Here is a 14,039-nt window from a genome sequence, read left to right on the forward strand (position 1 = left end):
ACGTCTCTTCCAAGGGGCATTTAAACCGTCTTGTTGAGCTACTATGACCTGCACTTCTCTTGCAAGGGGTATTTAAACGATTTTGTTAAGCTACTGCGACCTTCACGTCTCTTCCAAGGGGCATTAAAACTGTCTTGTTAAGCTACTGCGACCTCCACCGCTCTTCCAAGGGGCATTTAAACCGTCTTGTTAAGCTACTGCGACTTGCACGTCTCTTCCAAGAGGCATTTAAACCGTCGTGTTAAGCTACTGCGACCTGCACGTCTCTTCCAAGGGGCATTAAAACTGTCTTGTTAAGCTACTGCGACCTGCATGTCTCTTCCAAGGGGCATTTAAACCGTCTTTTTAAGCTACTGCGACCTGCACGTCTCTTCCAAGGGGCATTTAAACCGTCTTGTTAAGCTACTGCGACCTGCACGTTTCTTCCAAGGGGCATTTAAACTGTCTTGTTAAGCTACTGCGACCTCCACCGCTCTTTCAAGGGGCATTTAAACCGTCTTGTTAAGCTACTGCGTCCTGCACGTCTCTTCCAAGGGGCATTTAAACTGTCTTGTTAAGCTACTGCGACATCCTCCGCTCTTCCAAGGGGCATTTAAACCCTCTTGTTAAGCTACTGCGACCTGCTTGTGTCTTCCATGGGGCATTTAAACCGTCTTGTTAAGCTACTGCGACCTGCCCGTCTCTTCCAAGGCGCATTTAAACCGTCTTTTTAAGCTACTGCGACCTGCACGTCTCTTCCAAGGGGCATTTAAACTGTCTTGGTAAGCTACTGCGACCTCCACTGCACTTACAAGGGGCATTTAAACCGTCTTGTTAAGCTACTGCGAGCTCCACCACTCTTCCAAGTGGCATTTAAACCGTCTTGTTAAGCTACTGCGACTTGCACGTCTCTTCCCAGGGGCATTTAATCCATCTTGTTAATCTACTGCGACCTCCACCGCTTTTCCAAGGGGCACTTAAACCGTCTTGTTAAGCTACTGCGACCTGCACATCTCTTCCAAGGGGCATTTAAACCATCTTGTTAAGCTACTGCGACCTGCACGTTTCTTCCAAGGGGCATTTAAACTGTCTTGTTAAGCTACTGCGATCTCCACCGCTCTTCCAAGGGGCATTTAAACCGTCTTGTTAAGCTGCTGCGACCTGCATGTCTCTTCCAAGGGGTAATTAAACTGTCTTGTTAAGCTACTGTGACCTCCACCGCTCTTCCAAGGGGCATTTAAACCGTCTTTTTAAGCTACTGCAACCTCCACCGCTCTTCCAAGGGGCATTTAAACCATCTTGTTAAGCTACTGCGACCTCCACCGCTCTTCCAAGGGGCATGTAAACCGTGTTGTTAATCTACTGCGACCTACACATCTCTTCGAAGGGGCATTTAAACTGTCTTGTTAAGCTACTGCGACCTCCACCGCTCTTCCAAGGGGCATTTAAACCATCTTGTTAAGCTACTGCGACCTCCACCGCTCTTCCAAGGGGCATGTAAACCATGTTGTTAAGCTACTGCGACTTGCATGTCTCTTCCAAGGGGCATTTAATCCATCTTGTTAATCTACTGCGACCTCCACCGATTTTCCAAGGGGCATTTAAACCGTCTTGTTAAGCTACTGCGACTTGCACGTCTCTTCCAAGGGGCATTTAAACCGTCTTGTTAAGCTGATGCGACCTGCACGTCTCTACCAAGGGGCTTTTAATCAGTCTTTATAAGCTACTACGACCTCCACCGCTCTTCCAAGGGGCATTTAAACCATCTTGTTAAGCTACTGCGACCTGCACGTCTCTTCCAAGGGGCATTTAAACCGTCTTGTTAAGCTACTGTGACCTGCACGTCTCTTCCAATGGGCATTTAAATCGTATTGTTAAGCTACTGCGACCTGCATGTCTCTTCCAAGGCTCATTTAAACCGTCTTGTTAAGCTACTGTGACCTGCACCTCTCTTCCAGGGCTCATTTAAACCGTCTTTTTAAGCTACTGCGACTTGCGCGTCTCTTCCAAGGTGCATTTAAACCGTCTTGTTAAGCTACTGCGACCTGCACGTCTCTTCCAAGGGGCATTTAAACCGTCTTGTTAAGCTACTGCGACCTCCACCTCTCTTCCAAGGGGCATTTCAACCGTCTTGTTAAGCTGCTGCGACTTGCAAGTCTCTTCCAAGGGGCATTTAAACCGTCTTGTTAAGCTACTGCGACCTCCACCTCTCTTCCAAGGGGCATTTCAACCGTCTTGTTAAGCTGTTGCGACCTGCACGTCTCTTCCAAGGAGCATTTAAACCGTCTTGTTAAGCTACTGCGATTTGCACATCTCTTCCAAGGGGTATTTAATCCATCTTGTTAAGCTACTGCGACCTGCACATCTCTTCCAAGGGGCATTTAAACTGTCTTGTTAAGCTACTGCGACATCGACCGCTCTTCCAAGGGGCAATTAAACCGTCTTGTTAAGCTACTGCGACCTGCATGTCTCTTCCAAGGGACATTTAAACCATCTTGTTAAGCTGATGCGACCTGCACGTCTCTACCAAGGGGCATTTAATCAGTCTTGATAAGCTATTACGACCTCCAGCGCTCTTCCAAAGGGCATTTAAACCGTCTTATTAAGCTACTGCGACCTGCACGTCTCTTCCAAGGGGCATTTAAACCGTCTTGTTAAGCTACTGCGACCTGCACGTTTCTTCCAAGGGGCATTTAAACCGTCTTGTTAAGCTACTGTGACCTGCACGTCTCTTGCAAGGGGTATTTAAACCATTTTGTTAAGCTACTGGGACCTGCACGTCTCTTCCAAGGTGCATTTAAACCATCTTATTAAGCTACTGTGACCTGCACGTCTCTTCCAAGGGGCAATTAAATCGTCTTGTTAAGCTACTGCGACCCCGCCGCTCTTCCAAGGGGCATTTAAACCGTCTTGTTTAGCTATTGCGACCTGCACGTCTCTACCAAGGGGCATTTAAACCGTCTTGTTAATCTACTGTGACATGCATGTCTCTTCCAAGGGCCATTTAAACCATCTTGTTAAGCTACTGCGACCTCCACCGCTCTTCCAAAGGTCATTTTAACGGTCTTGTTAAACTACTGTGACCTGTTCGTCTCTACCAAGGGGCATTTACACCGTCTTGGTAAGCTACTGCGACCTGCAAGCCTATTTCAAGGGGCATTTAAACCCTTTTGTTAAGCTACTGCGACCTGCATGTCTCTGCCAAGGGGCATTTAAACCGTCTTGTTAAGCTACTGCGACCTGTACGTCTCTACCAAGGGGCATTTAAAACGTCTTATTATGTTACAGCGACCTGCATGTCTCTTCCAAGGGGCATTTAAACCGTCTTGTTAAGCTACTGCGACCTGCATGTTTCTTCCAAGGGACATTTAAACTGTCTTATTAAGCTACTGCCACCTGCACGTTTCTTCCAAGGGGCATTTAAACTGTCTTGTTCAGCTACTGTGACTTGCACGTCTATTCCAATGGGCATTTAAACCTTCTATTTTAGCTACTGTAACCTCCACCACTTTTCCAAGGGGCATTTAAATCGTCTTGTTAAGCTACTGCGACCTGCATGTCTCTTCCAAGGGGCATTTAATCCATCTTGTTAAGCTACTGGGACCTGCACGTCTCTTCCAAGGGGCATTTAAACCGTCTTGTTAAGCTACTGCGACCTCCACCTCTCTTCCAAGGGGCATTTCAACCGTCTTGTTAAGCTGCTGCGACCTGCACGTCTCTTCCAAGGAGCATTTAAACCGTCTTGTTAAGCTACTGTGATTTGCACATCTCTTCCAAGGGGTACTTAATCCATCTTGTTAAGCTACTGCGACCTGCACATCTCTTCCAAGGGGCATTTATACTGTCTTGTTAAGCTACTGCGACATCGACCGCTCTTCCAAGGGGCAATGAAACCGTCTTGTTAAGCTACTGCGACCTGCATGTCTCTTTCAAGGGACATTTAAACCATCTTGTTAAGCTGATGCGACCTGCACGTCTCTACCAAGGGGCATTTAATCAGTCTTGATAAGCTATTACGACCTCCAGCGCTATTCCAAAGGGCATTTAAACCGTCTTATTAAGCTACTGCGACCTGCACGTCTCTTCCAAGGGGCATTTAAACCATCTTGTTAAGCTACTGCGACCTGCACGTTTCTTCCAAGAGGCATTTAAACCGTCTTGTTAAGCTACTGTGACCTGCACGTCTCTTGCAAGGGGTATTTAAACCATTTTGTTAAGCTACTGGGACCTGCACGTCTCTTCCAAGGTGCATTTAAACCATCTTATTAAGCTACTGTGACCTGCACGTCTCTTCCAAGGGGCAATTAAATCATCTTGTTAAGCTACTGCGACCCCGCCGCTCTTCCAAGGGGCATTTAAACTGTCTTGTTTAGCTATTGCGACCTGCACGTCTCTACCAAGGGGCATTTAAACCGTCTTGTTAATCTACTGTGACATGCACGTCTCTTCCAAGGGGCATTTAAACCATCTTGTTAAGCTACTGCGACTTGCACGTCTCTTCCAAAGGGCATTTAAACCGTCTTGTTAAGCTACTGCGACCTCCACCGCTCTTCCAAAGGTGATTTTAACTGTCTTGTTAAACTACTGTGACCTGTACGTCTCTACCAAGGGGCATTTACACCGTCTTGGTAAGCTACTGCGACCTGCAAGCCTATTTCAAGGGGCATTTAAACCCTTTTGTTAAGCTACTGCGACCTGCATGTCTCTGCCAAGGGGCATTTAAACCGTCTTGTTAAGCTACTGCGACCTGTACGTCTCTACCAAGGGGCATTAAAACGTCTTATTAACCTACAGCGACCTGCACGTCTCTTCCAAGGGGCATTTAAACCGTCTTGTTAAGCTACTGCGACCTGCATGTCTCTTCCAAGGGACATTTAAACTGTCTTATTAAGCTACTGCCACCTGCACGTCTCTTCCAAGGGGCATTTAAACTGTCTTGTTCAGCTACTGTGACTTGCACGTCTCTTCCAATGGGCATTTAAACCTTCTTGTTTAGCTACTGTAACCTCCACCACTTTTCCAAGGGGCATTTAAATCGTCTTGTTAAGCTACTGCGACCTGCATGTCTCTTCCAAGGGGCATTTAATCCATCTTGTTAAGCTACTGGGACCTGCACGTCTCTTCCAAGGGGCATTTAAACCATCTTGTTAAGCTGCTGCGACCTGCATGTCTCTTCCAAGAGGCTTTTAAACCGTCTTGTTAAACTTCTGCGACCTCCACCGCTCTTCCAAGGGGCATTTAAACCGTCTTGTTAAGCTACTGCGACCTGCACTTCTCTACCAAAGGTCATTTAAACCGTCTTGTTACGCTACTGCAACCTGCACGTCTCTTCCAAGAGGCATTTAAACCGTCTTGGTAAGCTATTGCGACCTGCAAGACTATTCCAAGGGGTCATTTAAACCATCTTGTTAAGCTACTGCGACCTGCACGTCTCTTCGAAGGGGCATTTAAACCGTCTTTTTAAGCTATTGCGACCTGCACGTCTCTTCCAAGGTGCATTTAAACCGTCTTGTTAAGCTACTGTGACTTGCACGTCTCTTCCAAGGGGCATTTAAACAGTCTTGTTAAGCTACTGTAACCTCCACCACTTTTCCAAGGGGCATTTAAAACGTCTTGTTAAGCTACTGCGACCTGCACGTCTCTTCCATGGGGCATTTAAACCGTTTTGTTAAGCTACTGCAACCTGCACGTCTCTAACAAGGGGCATTTAAACCATCTTTTTAAGCTACTGCGACCTGCACGTCTCTTCCAAGGGGCATTTAAACAGTCTTTTTAAGCTGCTGCGACCTGCATGTCTCTTCCAAGGGACAATTAAACTGTCATGTTAAGCTACTGCGACGTCCACCCCTTTTCCAAGGGGCATTTAAACGATCTTGTTAAGCTACTGCGACCTGCACGTCTCTTCCAAGGTGCATTTAAATCGTTTTGGTAAGCTACTGCGACCTGCATGTCTCTTCCAAGAGGCATTTAAACCGTCTTGTTAAACTTCTGCGACCTCCACCGCTCTTCCAAGGGGCATTTAAACCGTCTTATTAAGCTACTGCGACCTGCACTTCTCAACCAAAGGTCATTTAAACCTTCTTGTTACGCTACTGCAACCTGCACGTCTCTTCCAAGAGGCATTTAAACCGTCTTAGTAAGCTATTGCGACCTGCAATCCTATTCCAAGGGGCATTTAAACCATCTTGTTAAGCTACTGCGACTTGCACGTCTCTTCCAAGGGGCATTTAAACCGTCTTGATAAGCTACTGCGACCTCCACCTCTCTTCCAAGGGGCATTTCAACCGTCTTGTTAAGCTGCTGCGACCTGCACGTCTCTTCCAAGGGGCATTTAAACCGTCTTGTTAAGCTACTGCGATTTGCACATCTTTTCCAAGGGGTATTTAATCCATCTTGTTAAGCTACTGCGACCTGCACATCTCTTCCAAGGGGCATTTAAACTGTCTTGTTAAGCTACTGCGACATCCACCGCTCTTCCAAGGGGCAATTAAACCGTCTTGTTAAGCTACTGCGACCTGCACGTCTCTTCCAAGGGACATTTAAACCGTCTTGTTAAGCTGATGCGACCTGCACATCTCTACCAAGGGGCATTTAATCAGTCTTGATAAGCGATTACGACCTCCAGCGCTCTTCCAAAGGGCATTTAAACCGTCTTGTTAAGCTACTGCGACCTGCACGTCTCTTCCAAGGGGCATTTAAACCGTCTTGTTAAGCTACTGCGACCTGCACGTCTCTTCCAAGGGGCATTTAAACCGTCTTGTTAAGCTACTGCGACCTGCACGTTTCTTCCAAGGGGCATTTAAACCGTCTTGTTAAGCTACTGTGACCTGCACGTCTCTTGCAAGGGGTATTTAAACCATTTTGTTAAGCTACTGGGACCTGCACTTCTCTACCAAGGGGCATTTAAACCATCTTGTTAATCTACTGTGACATGCACGTCTCTTCCAAGGGGCATTTAAACCATCTTGTTAAGCTTCTGTAACCTCCACCGCTCTTCCAAAGGTCATTTTAACCGTCTTGTTAAGCTACTGTGACCTGTACGTCTCTACCAAGGGGCATTTAAACTGTCTTGGTAAGCTACTGCGACCTGCAAGCCTATTTCAAGGGGCATTTAAAACCTTTTGTTAAGCTACTGCGACCTGCGTGTCTCTCCCAAGGGGCATTTAAGCCGTCTTGTTAAGCTACTGCGACCTGCACGTCTCTTCCAAGGGGCATTTAAACCGTCTTATTAAGCTACAACGACCTGCACGTCTCTTCCAAGGGGCATTTAAACCATCTTGTTAAGCTACTGCGACCTGCATGTCTCTTCCAAGGGGCATTTAAACTGCCTTGTTAAGCTACTGGGACCTGCACGTCTCTTCCAATGGGCATTTAAACCTTCTTGTTTAGCTACTGTAACCTCCACCACTTTTCCAAGGGGCATTTAAATCGTCTTGTTAAGCTACTGCGACCTGCATGTCTCTTCCAAGGGGCATTTAAACCATCTTGTTAAGCTACTGGGACCTGCACGTCTCTTCCAAGGGGCATTTAAACTGTCTTGTTAAGCTGCTGCGAGCTGAATGTCTCTTCCAAGAGTCATTTAAACCGTCTTGGTAAGCTATTGCGACCTGCAAGCCTATTCCAAGGGGCATTTAAACCATCTTGTTAAGCTACTGCGACCTGCACGTCTCTTCGAAGGGGCATTTAAACCGTCTTAATAAGCTACTATGACCTGCACGTCTCTTCCAACTGACATTTAAACCGTCTTATAAAGCTAATGCGACCTGCACGTCTCTTCCAAGGGGCATTTAAACAGTCTTGTTAAGTTACTGTAACCTCCACCACTTTTCCAAGGTGCATTTAAACCGATTGTTAAGCTACTGCGACCTGCACGTCTCTTCCAAGGGGCATTTAAACCGTCTTGTTAAGCTACTGCGACTTGCACGTCTCTTCCTAGGGGCATTTAAACAGTCTTGTTAAGCTACTGTAACCTCCACCACTTTTCCAAGGGACATTTAAAACGTCTTGTTAAGCTACTGCGACATGCATGTCTCTACCAAGGGGCATTTAAACCATCTTTTTAAGCTACTGCGACCTGCACGTCTCTTCCAAGGGGCATTTAAACAGTCTTGTTAAGCTGCTGCGACCTGCATGTCTCTTCCAAGGGGCAATTAAACTGTCATGTTAAGCTACTGCGAAATCCACCCCTTTTCCAAGGGGCATTTAAACGATCTTGTTAAGCTACTGCGACCTGCACGTCTCTTCCAAGGGGCATTTAAATCGTCTTGGTAAGCTACTGCGACCTGCATGTCTCTTCCAAGAGGAATTTAAACCGTCTTGTTAAACTTCTGCGACCTCCACCGCTCTTCCAAGGGGCATTTAAACCGTCTTGTTAAGCTACTACGACCTGCACTTCTCTACCAAAGGTCATTTAAACCGTCTTGTTACGCTACTGCAACCTGCACCTCTCTTCCAAGGGGCATTTAAACCATCTTGTTAAGCTAATGCGACCTGCACGTCTCTTCGAAGGGGCATTTAAACCGTCTTAATAAGCTACTACGACCTGCACGTCTCTTCCAACTGACATTTAAACCGTCTTATTAAGCTACTGCGATCTGCACATCTCTTGCAAGGGGGATTTAAACAGCCTTGTTAAGCTACTGCAACCTGCACGTCTATTCCAAGGGGCATTTAAACCGTCTTTTTAAGCTCCTGCGACCTGCACGTCTCTTCCAAGGGGCATTTAAACCGTATTATTAAGCTACTGCATCCTGCACGTCTCTTCCAACTGACATTTAAACCGTCTTATTAAGCTACTGCGACCTGCACGTCTCTTCCAAGGGGCATTTAAAAAGTCTTGTTAAGCTACTGTAACCTCCACCACTTTTCCAAGGGGCATTTAAACCGTCTTATTAAGCTACTGCACCCTGCACGTCTCTTCCAACTGACATTTAAACCGTCGTGTTAAGCTACTTCGACCTGCACGTCTCTTCCATGGGGCATTTAAACCGTTTTGTTAAGCTACTGCGACCTGCATGTCTCTTCCAAGGGGCATTTAAACAGTCTTGTTAAGCTACTGCGACCTACACGTCTCTTCCAAGGGGCATTTAAACAGTCTTGTTAAGCTGCTGCGACCTGCATGTCACTTCCAAGGGGCAATTAAACTGTCATGTTAAGCTACTGCGAACTCCACCCCTTTTCCAAGGGGCATTTATACGATCTTGTTAAGCTACTGCGACCTGCACGGTTCTTCCAAGGGGCATTTAAATCGTCTTGGTAAGCTACTGCGACCTGCCAGACTCTACCAAGGGGCATTTCAACCGTCTTGTTAAGCTACTGCGACCTTCATGTCTCTTCCAAGGGACATTTAAACCATCTTGTTAAGCTGATGCGACCTGCACGTCTCTACCAAGGGGCATTTAATCAGTCTTGATAAGCTATTACGACCTCCAGCGCTCTTCCAAAGGGCATTTAAACCGTCTTATTAAGCTACTGCGACCTGCACGTCTCTTCCAAGGGGCATTTAAACCGTCTTGTTAAGCTACTGCGACCTGCACGTTTCTTCCAAGGGGCATTTAAACCGTCTTGTTAAGCTACTGTGACCTGCACGTCTCTTGCAAGGGGTATTTAAACCATTTTGTTAAGCTACTGGGACCTGCACGTCTCTTCCAAGGTGCATTTAAACCATCTTATTAAGCTACTGTGACCTGCACGTCTCTTCCAAGGGGCAATTAAATCGTCTTGTTAAGCTACTGCGACCCCGCCGCTCTTCCAAGGGGCATTTAAACCGTCTTGTTTAGCTATTGCGACCTGCACGTCTCTACCAAGGGGCATTTAAACCGTCTTGTTAATCTACTGTGACATGCATGTCTCTTCCAAGGGCCATTTAAACCATCTTGTTAAGCTACTGCGACCTCCACCGCTCTTCCAAAGGTCATTTTAACGGTCTTGTTAAACTACTGTGACCTGTTCGTCTCTACCAAGGGGCATTTACACCGTCTTGGTAAGCTACTGCGACCTGCAAGCCTATTTCAAGGGGCATTTAAACCCTTTTGTTAAGCTACTGCGACCTGCATGTCTCTGCCAAGGGGCATTTAAACCGTCTTGTTAAGCTACTGCGACCTGTACGTCTCTACCAAGGGGCATTTAAAACGTCTTATTATGTTACAGCGACCTGCATGTCTCTTCCAAGGGGCATTTAAACCGTCTTGTTAAGCTACTGCGACCTGCATGTTTCTTCCAAGGGACATTTAAACTGTCTTATTAAGCTACTGCCACCTGCACGTTTCTTCCAAGGGGCATTTAAACTGTCTTGTTCAGCTACTGTGACTTGCACGTCTATTCCAATGGGCATTTAAACCTTCTATTTTAGCTACTGTAACCTCCACCACTTTTCCAAGGGGCATTTAAATCGTCTTGTTAAGCTACTGCGACCTGCATGTCTCTTCCAAGGGGCATTTAATCCATCTTGTTAAGCTACTGGGACCTGCACGTCTCTTCCAAGGGGCATTTAAACCGTCTTGTTAAGCTACTGCGACCTCCACCTCTCTTCCAAGGGGCATTTCAACCGTCTTGTTAAGCTGCTGCGACCTGCACGTCTCTTCCAAGGAGCATTTAAACCGTCTTGTTAAGCTACTGTGATTTGCACATCTCTTCCAAGGGGTACTTAATCCATCTTGTTAAGCTACTGCGACCTGCACATCTCTTCCAAGGGGCATTTATACTGTCTTGTTAAGCTACTGCGACATCGACCGCTCTTCCAAGGGGCAATGAAACCGTCTTGTTAAGCTACTGCGACCTGCATGTCTCTTTCAAGGGACATTTAAACCATCTTGTTAAGCTGATGCGACCTGCACGTCTCTACCAAGGGGCATTTAATCAGTCTTGATAAGCTATTACGACCTCCAGCGCTATTTCAAAGGGCATTTAAACCGTCTTATTAAGCTACTGCGACCTGCACGTCTCTTCCAAGGGGCATTTAAACCATCTTGTTAAGCTACTGCGACCTGCACGTTTCTTCCAAGAGGCATTTAAACCGTCTTGTTAAGCTACTGTGACCTGCACGTCTCTTGCAAGGGGTATTTAAACCATTTTGTTAAGCTACTGGGACCTGCACGTCTCTTCCAAGGTGCATTTAAACCATCTTATTAAGCTACTGTGACCTGCACGTCTCTTCCAAGGGGCAATTAAATCATCTTGTTAAGCTACTGCGACCCCGCCGCTCTTCCAAGGGGCATTTAAACTGTCTTGTTTAGCTATTGCGACCTGCACGTCTCTACCAAGGGGCATTTAAACCGTCTTGTTAATCTACTGTGACATGCACGTCTCTTCCAAGGGGCATTTAAACCATCTTGTTAAGCTACTGCGACCTGCACGTCTCTTCCAAAGGGCATTTAAACCGTCTTGTTAAGCTACTGCGACCCCGCCGCTCTTCCAAGGGGCATTTAAACTGTCTTGTTTAGCTATTGCGACCTGCACGTCTCTACCAAGGGGCATTTAAACCGTCTTGTTAAACTACTGTGACCTGTACGTCTCTACCAAGGGGCATTTACACCGTCTTGGTAAGCTACTGCGACCTGCAAGCCTATTTCAAGGGGCATTTAAACCCTTTTGTTAAGCTACTGCGACCTGCATGTCTCTGCCAAGGGGCATTTAAACCGTCTTGTTAAGCTACTGCGACCTGTACGTCTCTACCAAGGGGCATTAAAACGTCTTATTAACCTACAGCGACCTGCACGTCTCTTCCAAGGGGCATTTAAACCGTCTTGTTAAGCTACTGCGACCTGCATGTCTCTTCCAAGGGACATTTAAACTGTCTTATTAAGCTACTGCCACCTGCACGTCTCTTCCAAGGGGCATTTAAACTGTCTTGTTCAGCTACTGTGACTTGCACGTCTCTTCCAATGGGCATTTAAACCTTCTTGTTTAGCTACTGTAACCTCCACCACTTTTCCAAGGGGCATTTAAATCGTCTTGTTAAGCTACTGCGACCTGCATGTCTCTTCCAAGGGGCATTTAATCCATCTTGTTAAGCTACTGGGACCTGCACGTCTCTTCCAAGGGGCATTTAAACCATCTTGTTAAGCTGCTGCGACCTGCATGTCTCTTCCAAGAGGCTTTTAAACCGTCTTGTTAAACTTCTGCGACCTCCACCGCTCTTCCAAGGGGCATTTAAACCGTCTTGTTAAGCTACTGCGACCTGCACTTCTCTACCAAAGGTCATTTAAACCGTCTTGTTACGCTACTGCAACCTGCACGTCTCTTCCAAGAGGCATTTAAACCGTCTTGGTAAGCTATTGCGACCTGCAAGACTATTCCAAGGGGTCATTTAAACCATCTTGTTAAGCTACTGCGACCTGCACGTCTCTTCGAAGGGGCATTTAAACCGTCTTTTTAAGCTATTGCGACCTGCACGTCTCTTCCAAGGTGCATTTAAACCGTCTTGTTAAGCTACTGTGACTTGCACGTCTCTTCCAAGGGGCATTTAAACAGTCTTGTTAAGCTACTGTAACCTCCACCACTTTTCCAAGGGGCATTTAAAACGTCTTGTTAAGCTACTGCGACCTGCACGTCTCTTCCATGGGGCATTTAAACCGTTTTGTTAAGCTACTGCAACCTGCACGTCTCTAACAAGGGGCATTTAAACCATCTTTTTAAGCTACTGCGACCTGCACGTCTCTTCCAAGGGGCATTTAAACAGTCTTTTTAAGCTGCTGCGACCTGCATGTCTCTTCCAAGGGACAATTAAACTGTCATGTTAAGCTACTGCGACGTCCACCCCTTTTCCAAGGGGCATTTAAACGATCTTGTTAAGCTACTGCGACCTGCACGTCTCTTCCAAGGTGCATTTAAATCGTTTTGGTAAGCTACTGCGACCTGCATGTCTCTTCCAAGAGGCATTTAAACCGTCTTGTTAAACTTCTGCGACCTCCACCGCTCTTCCAAGGGGCATTTAAACCGTCTTATTAAGCTACTGCGACCTGCACTTCTCAACCAAAGGTCATTTAAACCTTCTTGTTACGCTACTGCAACCTGCACGTCTCTTCCAAGAGGCATTTAAACCGTCTTAGTAAGCTATTGCGACCTGCAATCCTATTCCAAGGGGCATTTAAACCATCTTGTTAAGCTACTGCGACTTGCACGTCTCTTCCAAGGGGCATTTAAACCGTCTTGATAAGCTACTGCGACCTCCACCTCTCTTCCAAGGGGCATTTCAACCGTCTTGTTAAGCTGCTGCGACCTGCACGTCTCTTCCAAGGGGCATTTAAACCGTCTTGTTAAGCTACTGCGATTTGCACATCTTTTCCAAGGGGTATTTAATCCATCTTGTTAAGCTACTGCGACCTGCACATCTCTTCCAAGGGGCATTTAAACTGTCTTGTTAAGCTACTGCGACATCCACCGCTCTTCCAAGGGGCAATTAAACCGTCTTGTTAAGCTACTGCGACCTGCACGTCTCTTCCAAGGGACATTTAAACCGTCTTGTTAAGCTGATGCGACCTGCACATCTCTACCAAGGGGCATTTAATCAGTCTTGATAAGCGATTACGACCTCCAGCGCTCTTCCAAAGGGCATTTAAACCGTCTTGTTAAGCTACTGCGACCTGCACGTCTCTTCCAAGGGGCATTTAAACCGTCTTGTTAAGCTACTGCGACCTGCACGTCTCTTCCAAGGGGCATTTAAACCGTCTTGTTAAGCTACTGCGACCTGCACGTTTCTTCCAAGGGGCATTTAAACCGTCTTGTTAAGCTACTGTGACCTGCACGTCTCTTGCAAGGGGTATTTAAACCATTTTGTTAAGCTACTGGGACCTGCACGTCTCTACCAAGGGGCATTTAAACCATCTTGTTAATCTACTGTGACATGCACGTCTCTTCCAAGGGGCATTTAAACCATCTTGTTAAGCTTCTGTAACCTCCACCGCTCTTCCAAAGGTCATTTTAACCGTCTTGTTAAGCTACTGTGACCTGTACGTCTCTACCAAGGGGCATTTAAACTGTCTTGGTAAGCTACTGCGACCTGCAAGCCTATTTCAAGGGGCATTTAAAACCTTTTGTTAAGCTACTGCGACCTGCGTGTC

The sequence above is a fragment of the Phyllobates terribilis genome, unplaced genomic scaffold (genome assembly GCF_046119375.1).
Source record: "Phyllobates terribilis strain yellow unplaced genomic scaffold, ASM4611937v1 Scaffold_68__1_contigs__length_7421828, whole genome shotgun sequence".
Taxonomy (NCBI): Eukaryota; Metazoa; Chordata; class Amphibia; order Anura; family Dendrobatidae; genus Phyllobates; species Phyllobates terribilis.